At 37.7% G+C, this 18,797-nt stretch overlaps 1 long non-coding RNA gene across 1 annotated transcript in view; it reads left to right on the top strand.

Moving 5' to 3' along the window:
- Positions 1 to 1,198: 1,198 nt before the first annotated feature.
- Positions 1,199 to 18,797, top strand: part of LOC116505299 — a 19,762-nt gene continuing 2,163 nt past the window's right edge. The window contains exons 1-2 of the long non-coding RNA XR_004254922.1: positions 1,199 to 1,249; positions 2,371 to 2,502. This is a non-coding gene — a long non-coding RNA (uncharacterized LOC116505299). The remainder of the gene's footprint in view (positions 1,250 to 2,370; positions 2,503 to 18,797) is intronic.

The following is an 18,797-nucleotide window of genomic DNA, read 5'->3' as shown; positions in this document are numbered from 1 at the left end:
GGGGGGGGTTGGTTGCCATGCCACCCAAAGAAACATTTGCACAAGTGCATAAGTCTAATTAAGTCATGTTCTCTTAGGAACCTGATCTTCCCTTGTTAAACCTAATTCAGATGAAACAATGAAGTTAAAAAAGAAATGTCGCTTCATTATATTCTTTAAATGCTACAATAATTTTAGTCAGTGTCTCTTGGCAGAAGCAAGCTCACAATCATTAGTTCCTTTCCTGGCTGCTTTTAACTTTCTTTCCCCTCTCCATGGCCTGACTTGACAGAACAACAAATAGACCGTCCATCTGTACACATTTATTAGAGAATTTATAATCTGAGATCAAGGGAAAGAGGCTCATCGCAAGGCTAGCGAGAGTCCCCATTTGTAGATTTTATGGCTGCCTGCCTTTTACAATAATGACAACTAACAAAAGGTTGAGGAAGTAAGTTCATTAGACATAATTGCAATAACTTGATATATTAGATAGCAGGTCATTTACTGTCAACATAAACTATTGTTATTTGTTGATCTTTGCTAATCCAGGCCAAGTATCTCAGTTGCAGGCCTTCTAAATCAGTTGTTTTCAGTCATTCTGGCAGTAAGGGAGGAAAGGTCCTATTAGAGGAAACTGTGGGTAGACAATATTCATCTGGTTTCTAGTGGCCACACTGCTTGATATCCAAGTTTAGCAAATTAGAATCAGACTGAGTAATGATGAGATCCATAAGGTGTATGATCCTCGCTAATGTACCACAGCCTTCCCTGAGCAATTTTGCATGAAATCAAACAGCATAGGGAATAATGGCTGAAGGTGTGTGTTTGTGGATATTTGTAACAAGTTGGATGAAATATTATGAATTTTATTTAGGCTTGTTCCAAGTAGAATTAATATTCACAACATATTTATCATCAACCATTTTTCTACTTTGAATAACAAAAGTTAAAATTCAACTTGACTACAGTCTAGGACAAGAGTCGCCAACCTTGGCAACTTTACAACTTGTGGACTTCAACTCCCAGAATTCAATGCATGCTGGCTGAGGAATTCTGGGAGTTGAAGTCCACAATTCATGAAGTTGTCAAGGTTGGAGACCCCTGATCTAGGATATGTTAGAACAGTGTTTCCCATACGCTGGATATGAATCTATCATTCAGATTTGCTAATCTTCCATCTGCTCCCCACCTTTTCTCATTCTCCCTATTTGTCTCTAGGTGATAAATGAAGGACTGGAATGTGAAGTTATGAGGAAAAGATTAAATGGTTGGTGTTTTATTAATTTTATGAGATATTAAGCTAATTTCTATCTTCATTAAATCAGATACTTTTTCATTGTTCTGTTTTCTGTCTCTGCCTATTGTTTTTATGTATTGATAAGCTTTAGTAGGACTCATATATTAGATTTATATATTTTATATCACTGATTCATGATATGCTAAAGTAATTCTGTAATTACTATAAAGTAATTTAAACAAATAGAATCAGATCATTCAGTTATCTGAGTTTCAGCCATACTTTAAATACACATGGTATATAAGATCCCATATCAAAGATTCAACATAGAGCTTTGAACAAAAAATGATTCTTGTGCACAAATTGTGAATATGCATTATTTGAAAAAGATTTACAAATGCATACCTATAGACCAGTGATGGCGAACCTTTTTGGCACTGAGTGCCCAAACCAGAACATGTGTGTCCGTGTATGCGCCAGAGTGCCAGAAACCCGAAGACCAGATGGCCTATGTGCATGCGTGTAGCGGCGAGTTGGTCTTTGGGTTTCCTGTGCTCTGACTCGTGCAAAGACCAACTCGCAGGTGCACAAGCACACGCTGGAAACCAGAAGAGCAGTGGGCAATGGCACACATCGTGCCCACAGAGAGGGCTTTGCGTGCCACCTCTGACATGTGTGCCATAGGTTGGCCATCACAGCTATAGACTATAAATTATTTGTATGCCAAAACATGTCACCAAATTGGTAGATTATCAATAGATGTCAACTATTAACATCTCCCGACTCTGACCAGGTTAGCAGAAGGTTTCTTTTGGTTTTAGAACTGAAGATTATTGATTTTAATTTCACAGAATTATAGAATTGTGTAGCTGGAAAGGATCACAAGAACCATCTAATCCAACTCTCTGCAATGTACATGAGAACCAAACAAACACTTGAATTTTCCATTACTCTATACTGGAATGATTACAAATATTTCAGAAACATAAAAAACTGATGGCAGAAAAAGACCAAGTGATCATCTGCCCTTTGAGTTTTTTTAATTTTCTTTTTAATTTATATAATAATAAATATTTAATAAGTAATTAATAAATTTATTGAAATTATTTTTAATTTTTATACTTTATTTTATTGATGCTTTATACTTCCAGATCTTCCCCCAGCAAATTGAAGATGGAGTTACAATGCTTTCAGGAGTTGACTAGCAAAGGGATATAGCACTGAATGGGCCAATAAATATCACTTGTTTTCAAGGTATGGGAGGTCAAACTCCTAATCCCAAGGTAAGGCTAGTTTTGTCCACTTGAATAAAACTGTTGCATTCAAATGTCATAAAAAGGCATCATTCTTTTGTTAGCTTTGTTTTGCAATTATTGTAACCAATTATTTTTTATCAACAGCTATCATCATCATTGAATAATTCTATTTTTATTGTAAGCAGAAATCTCTCTGGATAAAGATATGTATTTTTCTCATGTGGTATGAAGTGACTTATAATTTTAACTGACAATCATGTTTTAGCAAAAGAGCCAACTAAGTCTAAGTTTAGATTTTGTGGTGGATCTTTGAACATAAATGCAACATTTTCTGGCTTTCTGGTGAGCTTCCTTGGCAGAGGGGCAATTATACTAAAGTAGCCTTGACTAAAACAACTATTCTTTGTAGAAATGTTAGCACATTTGTCTTAATGTGAGACACCTCCTTATGAATGTGAAGAACCCCCATTTTGGGGGGGACTCACACAAATACTTAATGTTTTCTGCTTTCAAATCAAATCATCACTTTCTTTCCAAGCGTCTCTTAATTTGAATGTTAACTTGCTTGCCAACCTGCTAATTATTTTGATAGGAACCCAAAGAATATGACTTTTGTGTGCACATTTTCCTTCCATTTTCATTAAATTAAATGCAAATTAATTGAATTAAAAGAAAAGACCTATTTAAACCATCTGACCAGAACATGCTTCTATAATGTACTGCAAATGAAAAATGGCTTTAGGCTTTTTAGTTAAGCAGACAGTAAATCAGAGCAAAGCAAGTACCGATATTTTCTGGCTGCACCCACTTCTACATCACAGAGGGACGAAATGTGATTATTGACATGTCTCACCATTTTCATTTTAAAGTAAAACATGTTTTTTTCCATATACTGGTATAAAAACAAGTCCAAACAGCCCAAAGGGTTTTATGTTTTCAAAGATGGATATTTATATAACAAGGTGTTTTGGATCTTGCAGGTGTGAAAAAAAATCTTTCACAACTGGAGAGACGTGAACATTCTCTTGTTTTTAGTTAAAAGGTCATTTCTTGACTTTTTATGTTGGAGGAAAATAAAATAAAAATGGGCTTGTGTGCTCCATTAAAATTCCCATGCCTTCGTGAATGTACAAGGAGTTCTGTAGATTGACAGCAAATATGCTCAAATCTGGTCTTCACAATGTGGGAAGTGACCTAGGTCTTCTTTAATAGTTATCATGCAGAGATCTGTTACACTTTGTGAACACCTATGGGGTTGAATGTTGGAAAGAAACATGTGGATTTATTCAGAAAGGAATGACTGGCCAGCTAGTGTATAAGATAAAAATATTGGTGGTAATAAGACAAAATTATGTTCTGTAAATTAGGACCAATGGAGGAACATTGGTGTGCATTTGCCTTTCCAGTAAACAGTAATAGCTTTTTATATTTTCATGTATGCTTGCAAAGCCACAGATTTACCCATACACACAAAAACACATACAAACACATATAACTTACAACAATTTTCTGTGTTCTACTAATTAATCAAAGGAAAATATAAATGTAAACTATAATTATAGCTACAGATTTTATTAAAATTGGAACTTTGCTTAATTTTTTTATTATTCTAAAAATTATTCTAATATGATTAGAAGTTTGATGGACATGTATGAATTAAGTGTAAACTGGGTGCACTAGGGCTGGACAAACATACTATAATTTGCAAACCAAAGTAGCTATAACCTGATTAATAACTTTCACTATCTCTTGTAATACAACGAGCCCATATATCACTCCATTCTCTATAAACAGATTTTTAAAGCTTAATTCCATCTGCAAAAGTCCATTAAAGGTTATCAGAAATAACAACAAAACTATTAGCAACTCTACTTAATAAAGCCTCTTTTCCTTTACATTTATTAATGTAAATGAAAACATGAAATTTCTGTCCCCTGATTAGAATATCATCATTCAATCCTAGTTAGAAACCCAATAAACATTACTAGAGATAGCAAGCCATCTATTTTGATGTTGGTCAAATTAGTTAATGTTATATTTGTTTTCCTTCCTCCTAAAATCTCTTGTCCCCTTAGATAATGTCCTAGCATCTGCTTCCTTTTTGTGTTTTCCTTATTTTTTCTCACAAATAATTGACAATTTTAAGAAGTCTCTTTAGTAAATCCAAATAAAAAGATTATCCACATAACTTTTCTGCTTTGTATTTAGTTGTTTTTTAATAGTTAGAATATTAGGCTATTATATTCTATATTTCATTTTTATGTTTTAAGTCCATATTGAAATCAATTTCAATCTTATTCACTGAAGCTTGTTCCTCTTCTGTGACATTTAGTTTATCTGTAACAGTGGATATCATTGAAATTCATTTCTGAGTCCAAAACTCATAATTCTTTCTCAACAACTCCATTGATGTATTTATCTCCTTTTGGTTCCTTCTAGTGACTAACTTTCAAAACATCTCATCCGTTATTTTCCCCAAGATGTAAACTTAGAAAGTTTCCCATGAGAAGGATTCTTACAGTTAATTTCAAAGTGTTAATCTGAGTTCCTTCTGAACTCTTACTCTAATTAAAACTTTCTAAAATCAACATTCCCCTATTTGCGATGTGTTAAAACATTTATTTTACAAACCTTAGAATTGTAATTCAAACCTCTTAAAAGATTGAAAGAGATTCACCCAGCAAATGCAGTAATACCTGCTGTTACAAAGATTTTCAATCTTTAAAAAGCAATTAAAAAATTAAATCTAAAGTAATTAAGAGGTTTAGGTTCAGTCAAGTCCATATAGGCCACTTCGACAGCTAGGTGTTCAATGGAATCTTATTGAATGGGATGCAAGCCAACTGCAAAAACCTTGGTTCCTGCTGCCTACTTACAATAAACAACTGCCTAGAGTACAAATGGGCAATCTCAAGAACTCTCCTTTCTCCAGAGAGATTTTGGCAATCTGGATTCAGCAACTACCTGCTGTTTTCAAGCCATAGTGTTTCCCACTATCCATGGGACAACAGTTTACCATTTCCTTATTGGAAGTCATCCAATTTTAGTAACAAGTTCCTGAACTGAAGGAAGTGAAATGAAAATTATTAACTTGGTCCTGTGATAAATGTGGAAGATCCATTTTTGGGAAAAGAAAGAATATGCTCTCTCTTGGCATATATGTCTTAAGCAATAAAGCCTAAAAAGTATTTCTGATATTGAAAGATGACTGGGTCTTGTAAGTAAACAAGATTTGTGTCACTTCTTTTAACGTGTATATTAAACAGCAGAATATATGTGTGCTTGAAATATTTTTGATTTACCCCTCTCTTCTTCCTTCTAAAAATTCAAGTTATAGTATCATCATTCATGGAATCAGGATAAATACATCTATCACAAATATTTCTTTAAATATTATGTGTTTATTGGGAGGACAGAGTTGTAGAAAGAGATACAGTAAAACCATTATTTCTAATAATTATAGAGAGATAAACTAGGAGTTTATATATATTCCAGTAGCTTTCCATGCTGTGAAAAATGATTGCTAAAGCATACCATACTATAATTTTGTAAAAAATAATGCAACAAAAATAAACGTTTTGGGCCTATTTAGAGGCATTTAGATTAAGAAGCTTTAGTTTCTATCTGCTGGGCCAAAGTTTGGGTTGGAATTGTGTCAGATTTTCTTCAGGACACTTTTTTGGGGATACAAGGCTATTTTCTAAATCTAACCGTTTCATTCTTCTCTCTCTGAATCTTTTTTCCTTTCATTCATGGTGTGACCAGATGTCTTTAGTTTCTTTTGAATTGGACTTGAATTTGAAGAGGCCTTGACCACAAAACAGGATGAGGCTTTGCAATTACAGCAGATATATATATATATGATGGAGTCTTGTGACGAGCCGATAGACAGATGATGGAAGCAGTTAGCTTCCTCCCATAATTGGGGCTTACCAGGGGTTGTAAAAAATCTAATAATATATATATATATATATATATATATATATATATATATATATATATATATATATATATATATATATATATATTATTTGTGCTGATAAATAAATAAAGGGAGACTAGTATAGATCTATTTCAAGCTATTTAGCTTTCATCAGCTAGCCATACCCTTACTGGGATTTGAACCTGGGCTATATGGCATACTAGGCACACCAGGCAGAGATCTTAGCCATTAGGCCACAGGCTCTTATCCGTTATCAGCGAAGCCAGGGTGAAAGGTATCTATTAGCTTTTTACAACGGTAAAAATCGATTTTTACAACGGTACAAAGGTATCTATTAGATTTTTACAGCTGATAACGAATAAGAGCCTGTGGCCTAATGGCTAAGATCTCTGCCTGGTGTGCCTAGTATGCCATATAGCCCAGGTTCAAATCCCAGTAAGGGTATGGCTAGCTGATGAGAGCTAAATAGCTTGAAATAGATCTATACTAGTCTCCCTTTATTTATTTATCAGCACAAATAAAAAAAAACACAAATATAACAAAGGCAACAGTAAAAATATTGGGTTTCTGTTGTGATGGACTCTTGTGACGAGCCGATTGACAGATGATGGAAGCAGTTAGCTTCCTCCCATAATTGGGGCTTACCAGGGGTTGTAAAAATCTAATATATATATATATATATATATATATATATATATATATATATATATATATATATATATATATATATATATACATACATACATACATACATACATACATACATACATACATATATATATATATATATATATATATATATATATATATATTTCTCTGCCGTAATTGCAAAGCCTCATATATAAGAAATAAACCTTGAAACAGATATGTGCCACTCAGTAATTTTCCATTATGTTACAGGTCTCATAGAAGAGGTTTTTGCATTTTGACTCAAATCCAGAGGTGGGTTCCTACCAGTTCGCACCTATTCAGTAGAACCGGTTCGTCAAATCTACCAAACCGGTTAGAAGAGGTTCCACCAGTGGACCCGGAAAGCAGGCCACACCTACAGAAGAGGTTCCAAAATTTTTTGAAACCCACCACTGGTCCTTGGATATGATTATTCTACACTATCGTGCTCATATTTATAACACTCAGTGCCTCTGTGAATAGTAAGGATGACTACTGCGTTTGTGGTGCAATCAGAACATTGCGTGTGTTGAAGTTGTTTTAACGCAAACCAAAGATGCCTTTTAAAAAACAAGTTTACATCATATTCTTATGCATGCCAGTGCTGTGTGTGAGGTAATTTAAGGTGGTTCTGACAAGTGTCGTCGGCATCTTCATATTTGGTCACATGGGCGGCAAGCCACTCCCATCCGGTAACATGGGCGGCAAGTCACTCCCACAAAGGAGGCCACACCCACAGAGTAGGTTCGAACAATTTTTGAAACCCACCACTGCTCAAATCCTAGCATCAAGCAGAATGGAGTGGCTTCCTCACTGATGAATCAGGCCGAATGAGGTGGCTTGCAAGAGATGCAACAATCTCTCAGGCTATTTTACCAATTTTCTCATGTTGGTACACTCTTGGTAGCAATCTTTGATGCTGGCCTGGCTAACTGCCTGTTGCTTTATGTCAATAGAAACATTTGGTGAGCAAATGCTGTAAGCCGCCCCAAGTCACCTATATTAAAATGTGTTTAATAAATAGAAATAACAACAACAACAACAACAACAGCATAGCACAGGCCAGCAGGGGGGGAACATTCATACACAACTTGCATGTTGGTGTCATTGGTGCTGCATTGTATTGAGAACAAGCTCTGTGGTGGAGTGAGCAATACTGAAGTATTGAAATGCCTATGTATGCCTTGAAGTCAAAACCGAAATGGCAGACGAAAACAAACTAAAGATCAGGCATCATACATTGGACCCAATACAGCAACTGTGAGAAGAACTACATTGACCAAACAGGATGAAAACTATCAACCAGACTGCATGAACACTTCCTGGCCATCAAGAGACATGACCCTCTATCCCTCATATCTGTTCACGAATACGCAAAAGGACACAAATTCGATCTAACCGGGACCACAGTTGTAACCCAGGTGAAGTCAAGGAGAGAAAGGGAATTCCTAGAAACCTGGTTTTCTACCAATAGATCAATAAACAGACACATTGACATCAATCCAATCTACCAACCACTTAGAATGAAAACAACAACATCAACCACGATCCTGAAGGCAAACAGCCATGCTACAAACCAAGTTATAACTTGATCACAACAAATCAGACCACATCACATGCGACTAATCAAATCAACCCGAAACTAGACCATGACATCATCAGAAGACATCTGAACAACAAAACTAGAACTAATTTATATAACACAGACGGTACTTAAAACCAAGGTCTATGACTCAGCAACTACAGTCAGCCAATCACACAACCCAAAATCAGACCAGAACTCAGAAAGGTATTTAAAGGCCAGTGCTCCCTCCAGACAAGCACAATCCAAAGCACACTGAAGATGTCTCCTTGAATGGGGATGAAACGTTTGCAACCAAATTGCCAAGCTCGGAGCTCAAACCAACAACACAGCTGCCAAACCGAGCTACTAATATTCAAAGGCATTTCATGCCTTGAACTTCCTAAACTAGCCAAGCGCATGGTGGAGAATGTGGTCCAATTGCCAAAAATTCAAAATTAATCCTCTACCAAGACCTGCTGGCTTTGATCTATGTAAATGATGGGGGCGGGGCGGTTTTGGGTCATGCAGCAAAACGTTCTTCGCAAGTCAACTGGAACTGATACTCCGGATCCATATATTTTTTTTCCTGGGCATGCTATCTATTGATAGCTATCAAAGCATTTTTTTTTGCTGTTGCAGCTGTTTTGTAAGAATAAATGACTGGTCAGCAAACCACAGCCTGCACTAGCTCTGGAGATTTCAGGCTTGCCCTGTCAAAATTTGGTAGACTGCCAAACGGAGGCACAAATTCCTGACGTTACAACAGAAACTAAATAGTGCTAAACATTCAGGATTTAACACATCCAAAATACCCTCGTCCCACCCACCCAGAAGAGGGAATAGAATTGGGAAAATGCCATGTTCCCCTTAAGTGATGTTATAATGTCATCATCCCACCTGCTGGGGTCCTTGGCTACCCAAAAAATTGCCTGTCCCTGCCCAACGTAATACTATACTGCTACCAGTGGCATTTTATAGGATACCTGCCAAGTAAGCTCTTTCAGGTCAAGGCCTGCTGTCAAGTTGTTTATGTTTTTGAAGACAGATATTTCCCAAAGCAGACTGCAGTGAATGCCCAAATGACTTCACGTTTATCCTCTGACTTTTAGAAAGAACCTTCTTTACTAAACTAAAAATACCCCGCCTTTTTACTGTATCCTCTTGACATTAATTTAATACTTATTATTTTTATTGTGGGAAGTGGTTTTTGAATCCACCTGTGCAGCCGTTCCTCTTCGCGTCCTCTTCTTTATGTCTTCTTTACCATTTCCGCCAGTCAAAATTAATGCTGACCTTACCATCCAAGAGATCAGATTTGGAGGCTGCACCCCCTGGCCTCCGGTTCACCACCTGAAAAGCTTCTCAGTCTTTGGCAAAGATCCTATCAAACTAGCCTAGGTCTGTTCCTAGCTTGTTGCTTATTGTGGGAAGAAATTGCGAAGTCTATGGGCCTTTTCTGTGTCTTTGTTAGTTGTATGCAAATGTGTGTTTTCAAGTTGGATAGGCAACCTTTGTCCTCTGACACAATGAACAGTGAGGATAATAGCAATAGCACTCAGACTTATATACCGCTTCATAGGGCTTTACACAGCCCTCTCTAAGCGGTTTACAGAGTCAGCCTATTGCCCCCAACAATCTGAGTCCTCATTTTACCCACCTCGGAAGGATGGAAGGCTGAGTCAACCTTGAGCCTGGTGGGATTTGAACTGCCAAATTGCAGGCAGCAGAAGTAGTCTGTAGTACTGCACTCTAATTACTGTGTCACCATGGTTCATATAAATGCCCATTTGAAGGATTGAAAAGGCATGCCCTGGCTATATGAATTGCTACCCATGGGCTTGTTGTACCTAAAGAATATGGGGAAATAGCTCTCTTGTTTACTTATACTGTGAGAAACCAAATATGGTCTTTGAAATCTGGGAGGTGAGCTTTGTACCAAAAGTGAGCCCCCTGCTGGTTCAAGTGTGTATATTGATGGATTATATATAGAAGTGTAATGCAGTACAGTATTTCGTACAAATGGTCTGGATTTTTTTTAAAGGAAATAAAACAAGAAAGATTGAAGTCTTTCGGAGAAAGATAAATAAGGGAGTTCAAGAACCAACATAATTTTATTTAAACATTTGGATTTTTCACCCCACTCACCCATTGCTCTAATGTGTGAGAATGGCAGTCAGGTTTCACACTTAGGTCCGTTGTGATATTTTTGCACACTTAATTTGAGTATCTAAGTGCTGTTGAATGAAGCTATCAAGCCTATATTCCAGTCATCGTGCTTTGACAAGTCAGAGTAGATTGGAATATATTCTGGAGAACATTGAAAAGGCAAGGTAAACAAATACCCGAAAAGCAAAACTTTCAGAAGCAAGAAAAACACATGATGTTATTCAGTAATGAGACTTCTGAAAGTCTTTTAACATTGCACATATATGCTTTGAAATTAATACAAATGGCCATTCAACTGAGAAGCCTTCTCCAGTAGCAGTCTGGTTTTTAAATAGGAAAACAGGAAGCAATTTATGTTCTTTTCTTCTGACATCTATCATGCCTAGCTTTTATTTTGGTAGTAATTTTCCACATTGCAGCAGAACGATTACAAAATCTATGCCATTTCGGTGACTGTAATGAATGGCCAAAATAGAATTTAGCTGGGTTACTTACTTCTGATGTCTAAAAGCCATGCCATGCTAATCCAAGTCAAGTTTCCTAAATGAAATTGTTGGCCAAACTGCCAGATTCAGATCCTAATGGACAGTCACGGACGTTTAATGTTTTTCTAACACACTTTCAAGCAACTCTACCTAAGGTCAATGTTTGCTTTGGGGAACTGTGTGGTGTGTGCTTGGATTATGAAATGGTTGTGGAATGCAGGAGACCAGAAGGCACTTCCCATTGGCTGTCTGTGATGTCATCTTAGTGGGTAAACTCCAATAGTGCTTTAAGCAATTCTGACATTACCTCTTTTGTTTTGCTAGTGCAATTCCATTTGAGCAGGAGTTTAGACTGAGGCCTTTTTACTAGGAAGTTCAGCAGCGTCTCTGGGCTAAAGGGAAGGGTGAATAACTCTCTGTTCCCCAAAAAAACATCAGCACACACTGGGTTTTCTTTACATCTCAAGAACCTTAAATGTTTGAGGTAGTGAAAGGAGATCTCAGGTAAGCCGCCACTGACCTCACTTCACAAGATTCACTTTAGGTTTCAGTTGGAGGCAAGTATCTGAAAACAGATTAATGAGGCTTCATTGCCCATTTTCCATCAAATATACATTTCGGTTTCTACATTTGATCTTTTTAGTTGATGATCCACAGCAGGCCAGCCATTGCAGGTTTTTTTTAAAAAAAGCGAATTCCTAAACTTCACATTTCTACAGAGTATATGGAATATTTTACCATCAAAATTACTCAGATTTCTGGAATAAGGAAATGAATAAAAAATTGGGTTAATCCCACAACTGGAAAGTGAGCTGTTGGGTCAGTTGCCCCATCAGAAAGGAGACTTGAGAAAGGAACAGCCTGCCAGATTTGGGATGCTATCATCAGAAAGGCCTTTATCCCTGTGATGATAATCTGCACCTTGGATGGCTAGAGCAAAGATGGTATTCAGCAGGTTCTGACCAGTTCTGGAGATCCAGTAGCGGAAATTTTTAGTAGTTTGGAGAACCGGTAAATACCACCTCCGACTGGCCCCGTCGCCATCTATTCTCTGCCTCCCGAGTCCCAGCTGATCGGGAGGGAATGGGGATTTTGCAGTAACCTTCCCCTGGATTGGGAAGGAATGGAGATTTTACAGTATCCTTCCCCTGCCTTGCCCCCCAAGCTGCACCCACCAAGCCATGCCACACCCACCAAGCCTTGGCCACAGAATCCAAATAAATAGCCTTGCAGGCAGTGGTGGGATTCAATTAATTTAACAACTGATTCTCTGCCCTAATTATTTCTTCTAACAACCAGTTCACCCAATTGCTCAGAATGTTAACAACCAGTTCTCCCAAAGTGGTGTGAACTGGCTGAATCCCACCACTGCTTGCAGGTATCCTTAGTGCAGAGGTGGGTTGCTCCCAATTCGGCCTGGTTCAGCCGAACCAGTAGTGGAATTCAGGCCTGGATCGCAGAACCAGCAGCAACCCAGTCCTGCCACGCCCCCAAACTGATTCCCTCGCCGCCACTGGGCTGCCACCATTTTGGTTTTTAGTGACTGCATGCGCGCACTTCACTGTAAATTGTTCTGCGCATGCATTGAACAATGCATGTGCATGCAGTGCACATCTTAGGGCGGGGATTGCAAACCAGTAGTAAAACTGGCAGTAACCCACCCCTGCCTTAGTGGGCTAATAAGAGTTTTCAAACTCAGCTTATAGGCTTCCCTTTGGTTGGGTTCTGCTTGTGTGAACTAAATTTCCTTTTTCATTTCTCACTGGAAGTGATAAGAGACTTCATGCTCGCAGTGTTTGGAGCTTCTTTGCCACGTGGCTCTATTTCACACCCTGAGAACTAGAAACCTATCCCCCTACTGGTGTTGTTTTGTTTTGTTTGTCTGGTATTGAGCTGTTAACCAGCTGCAGATCAAGAGATTTGCGAGAATTATTGCAACGTCTCTTAGCGCTTTAGCCGGAAAAGCCACGGCAACAGCTTTGATCCTGCTTTGTTAGTTCTTGATCAAGTGACCTCTGTATATATATAAAAAAAGAGGACTGGTGAGGAAGCCCGGCTCTCACCGCACAAAGGATGTTCTGTATCTTGCACAGTAGTTGTTCTCTTTCAGGGTGGCTTCCACGGCTCCAAAGGCATATTTCATGGAACAATTCACAGCATCAATGGAGTTTCTCAGAGAAATGGGTGCGAAGTTTGTACAACGGAGCTTGTACAAGGGCAGGCATTTGTTTTCACTACATGTCAAAGCCTTTTAATTCTGAACCAAGACTGAGTGGACTTATTTAGACGGACCAGGAAGAAGAACTTGAAAACTGCAACAATTGCAGCTTCAGAGTTCATCATTTCTTGCAAGGAACTCTATGGTCAGTGTGTGTGATTCTGTAGTATTCATGGTGGGTGTTTTTTTCCCCCTCCTCATAATCGACATACAAGAGGAGACCTTGAGGAATAACATGCAAATTTCTTGAAACCAGATGCTGATGGGTATATGTTTCTATGTGCTCCAAAAAGGAGGTAGAAAACAAATTCTTTAAGATAGTATTATCTTTTTTTCCACTTGGGGATTATGTTTAATTATTTTGAGTGGGCTTCAAGAGCCATAACCAGTGTGGTGGTGATATGTGAGAGAAAAGCATTGTAATTTTCAGATTGTGTGTGTGTGTGTGTGTGTGTGTGTATGCGTGTGTGTAGTTGTGATTATGGATGAGTGGAAATGTTTAAAGGTAAAGCAGGTTTTGCATCATTGAAGTTTTATAATATTTTTTTTTACAAAATGCAATCTTGGGGGCTTCTGAGCCCACAACTGTGAGTATATTGGTTGCTCACTCTATTTTAAAAAGATGAAAATAAATTCTGATTAAAGCATTTAAATAGGGAGAGAAGTGTTTTTAAAAAGATAACAACTTGGGGCTCTTTAGATGTTATTGAATTACTACTCTCCAGAACCTCAACTAGTGGGGCCTGTAGGATAGATTGTTGTATTTAGGAGAGCTATAGATGTCCTGTCCATATGCAATTATGTGGGTTAATCCATTCACTAAGTTAGCAAGTGGCATACTGTTCCAACTGAAATGTTAGGGTGAATGTCCAGCTCTTGAAACTGTTTTAATCAAAGGTCTTCAGATTATGTAAAGCTTCTCTAAAACAACAAATCAAATAATTGTTAGACCTCCTAAAGCAAACATGCTTTAGCTCAACCAAATACTTAAAATGACATTAAATGCTGTTGTGCAGATTGCACTAAACAATAACTCAACAGTTTTCTAGAAAACTAAAATCTGACCATCTTTCAGAAGAACTAATAGCTCTGCATGTCATATATGAGTTTAGTTCCTTCACTTTAGGAGGATGGAACTAAATCATTAAGAGACAAATCCCATCAGCATATCAACATGTAATATCAGAGTTTGGACACATACCTGACACTCCAGTATCAGAATAGGCAGAGTAACCCAATAGTCTTGATGTAGTAACATTTTTAGGCATTTCAGTCTTCTGCTACAAAAGAGTTTGAAAAGAAGTAAAAAAGCATCTTTGGGACAACCATGACCTGGATGACTGAGAATATCCATAGACATTCTTTGAGGACATTGCTCCCCATAAGAATTCTATAACATACCTGGAGTCTTAAGTGGTACTTTCTTATTGAGTGATATTGATGGTTTCTGTAATAGTAACAGATACCTTAAGAAGTCAAATGTTGCAAAATCTGATCAAATTAAATGGGATCAACTCCCTCTGGGTCCCATTCATGCAAGAATGCCTCCTAACCAGGTCCTCAAAGCAGACATTTTCAGTTTGCCCTCCCATGCTATGAAAGGTTGGAAACCTTCATTTTGTATCTCTTCATAATAACTTGGTTACCATAGCTACTTCTGCTTATGTGGGTCTCAAGATTATTTCTGAGGGGATTGTTTCTGATTTATGTAATGGTTCTGATTGTCAACTGCTCGGAGCCTTTAGGAAAAGCAAGCACACAAGCAAGCAAGCTAGCTAGCAAACAAACAAACAAACAAATCCCCATCCGCGCGAGCGATATTGGGTGTACCGAGATACACCCATATTACACCTATCCTCCATGAGCTGCACTGGCTGCCAATTGGTCTCCGAATGCAATTCAAGGTGTTGGTCATTACCTTTAAAGCCCTACATGGCTCAGGACCAGCGTATTTGCGAGACCGCCTACTGCCGCATACCTCCCAACGGCCGATAAGATCCCACAGAGTGGGCCTCCTTAGGACGCCATCAGCCGGACAGTGTCGGCTGGCGGGGCCTCGGAGGAGAGCCTTCTCTGTGGCTGCTCCGACCCTGTGGAATCAGCTACCCACAGAGGTCCGGACCTCACCCACCCTCATGCCCTTCAGAAAAGCTGTTAAGACCTGGCTGTTCCGGCAGGCCTGGGGCTGTTGACCTTACTATGTAGGGTCCAACCCCAATCAGAACGTATGCGTGTTGGAGAATTTTTAATTTATTTTTTATTTTTTATTTTTATTTTGTTTGTTTAGTTTCTTGTTCTGTGTAAGCCGCCCGGAGTCCTCCGGGATTGGGCAGCCTATAAATCTAATAAATTGAATTGAATTGAACATTTATGCAAACTTTGGGGAAGCCCAAATGGCCTTCCCCAATAGTTGTTTCATTTAAAGCAGCAACATCATTTAAAAATCAAATCTGTATGTGTCTTTCTTTTATGCTTACAAAATTATTAGTGGAGCATGTATTTCAGAGAGTAGATTCAAATTTAATTTAGTTGTTTCTTGGATATGCAAGTGTTGCATAATTCTGTTACATAATTTAAACGTCTCATTTGCATTTGCTTACAAGAAAAATCATGGAAAGGTAATCAACATCCCAAGTCTCATTAATGGGTAACCTTTTGATTTATAATGATGATTTTTTTTTTAGATCATTGTGGAAGAATAACATTTATTTGAGGACAGGCTCCCCTAACACTTTGATGTCTGTTGGCCTATTTGGCAGACAGTTGATAAAGACAGGATCATGTGACCCTGGGAAAAATTAGAAGAGAAGACTAAATTTGTTGCACAGGAATCAAGGATGGATAGAATGTTTATTCCATAAAACACAGTTTATGTAACTTCAGTTTATGAAGCCTCAATGGAACTTGAGCAATGACCTTTGAAAAATAGGCTCGCTCATAAAAGATGAGTGAATTTAAGTTACCTTCAAGATGGCATTATCCCAGCCATTCTGTTCACCAACTAAAAGTAGGGTATATACTTACTATTTGTGTATGTACTAGACAAAAGAACAGAGGTTGAGAGGCTGACCAAAAAGACATATTGAGAAACTTTTTACCTACTATGTCTTAAATATTTTACTAATGACAAGTTCTTTCTATGGATACTTATTTATGGGTAAAAAAAATCAAAGTAAGGAAGAAAATGTGATTAAAAAATTTAGCTCACCCCCCTGCATACCTACCAACTCAAAGTCTCAAAAACTTTTCACACAAAGAAGAGATTTTGCTTTAACTGTTTTGCTAGCTGCTACCTATGTATTAGTGCTGATATTTAAGACTCATTATTAACTGAGAATTGGATATCTCAAAATTAGGTGGTAACATTAAAGAGGACTGAAAGCCACAAAAGAAAGTCCCCAAAGAATGTTTAAAGTGGAAACATTTATTAGGAAATATAACATCCCTATAATTTTTTTAAATATTCATTTTGTTATAAATTTCAATTCTGACAATGACAAGAAAAAAAAGAGAAAGGCAGAAAAGAAAAAGAAAAGAGAAGAGAAGAGAAAGAAAGAATAAATATATAAAGAAACTACTTCCCCATTCATTACAATAATATAAGCAATTTTAGTAATATTAAAGGTAAAGATTCCCCTGGCTCATCTCCATTTCAAAGCCGAAGAACCAGCTCTGTTTGAAGACGTATCTGTGGTCATGTAGCTGGCATGACTCAATGCCAAAGGCACACGGAACGCTGTTACCTTCCCACCAAAGGTGGTTCCTATTTTTCTACTTGCATTTTTTTTATATGCTTTCGAACTGCTAGGTTGGCAGAAGCTGGGACAAGTAACAGGAGCTCACTCCGTTATGCGGCACTAGGGATTCGAACCGATGAACTCCCCACCTTTGTGATTGACAAGCTCAGTGTCTTAGCCACTGAGCCACTGTGTCCCTTTTAGTAATATTATCTTCTCTTAAAATACAGTAATTTCTTCTTCTCATATCCCATCTCTTATTGAGCAGTGAAAATCCATTAAGAGTTAGCAGAGACAACAACATGTATTTTAATCTTTGTATTCTTTCCATTTACATTTAACAATCTTGATTTTTAATCACTTCAAAAAAATGTCCTACAACTTGGCTTTTTTCTTTCCCAAAATTCTTCAAAGCTTTAACAAACATCCTATCAATCCAATATTGGGAATTTATCCAGGTCACTTTCTTGATTTATTTGTAAAATCCCTTTTATTGTTAAGACATCCATCAGTTTGTTTTGCATCAATCAGTATAGCATCTTTCTCCATAGCGCTGGAAGTCAACTATATCTAATATACTTAAATATATCTAAAAAGTATAATTTAAATATGGCGAGACAATTCCCACAGCTGGAATGCAAGAGCAGTAAGTCAAAAGAAACAGAAGCAGTAAAAGTAAGGAGCTGTTGCAATGTATGTTAGATGTATCCACGCCAGCTTAGAAATCCAAGTGAATGAATCTGGACACTCCAAAGAGCAACTGGTTTCATCCAGACAAGGTGGTGAATTTCAGCTCCGTAGACAATGAACCGCTTATTTAGGAATTGACTTACTTGGCAGAAGAGTCACAGGGATGACTCAGCAAGATTAGTCACTTAAAAACAAGAACAGAGTCATATATGCACAGAAGGTCTGCATGCTACTGTACACAGAAGTCAAAGTCTTTATATTGGACTGAGTTTACATTCTAGAGTTTTTTTTCCTTCCCACCACCTTTCTGAGTCAGCGGATATTAGATAGTTCTCTTAATGGCCTTAGAAAACAACGAATCTTTTTTTGCATATTAAGTTTTTTATTTTTCCATTTTCATAGCATAAAATCACATGGATACTATTGCATAGCCAACATCATATTGTATTATTAAATGTTTGCGTCAATTCACCTTACCATCAACTCCCCAAAACAATTATTGGCTCTTCTGCTCTCCATACACCATTCTTGTACCTTATTCATCACTTTCTTCTCCCTCTCTCCTCTCCCTCCCACCCTCCTTTCTTCCCTCTGTCATCCTTCTCTACTTCCCATTCCTCTCTCCTTCTCCCCCCTTTCCACTCCTCCTTTCTCTCCTCCTCTTTCTTCCCTCCTCTCCCCTATCCCTCTCTTCTTCCCTTACCTCTCTCCTCTACTTCACACTCTTCATCTCATTTACTTGGTGTATTTCAGCTTCTGAGTGAGCTCCATTTTATGTTGATGGTATTTATAATTCCTTTTCAATATACATATTTAATTTTAACATATTTCTTCTTCCTTCCTTTTTAAA

The sequence above is a fragment of the Thamnophis elegans genome, chromosome 3, assembly GCF_009769535.1.
Source record: "Thamnophis elegans isolate rThaEle1 chromosome 3, rThaEle1.pri, whole genome shotgun sequence".
Taxonomy (NCBI): Eukaryota; Metazoa; Chordata; class Lepidosauria; order Squamata; family Colubridae; genus Thamnophis; species Thamnophis elegans.
This window is presented reverse-complemented; position numbering and strand designations above follow the sequence as displayed.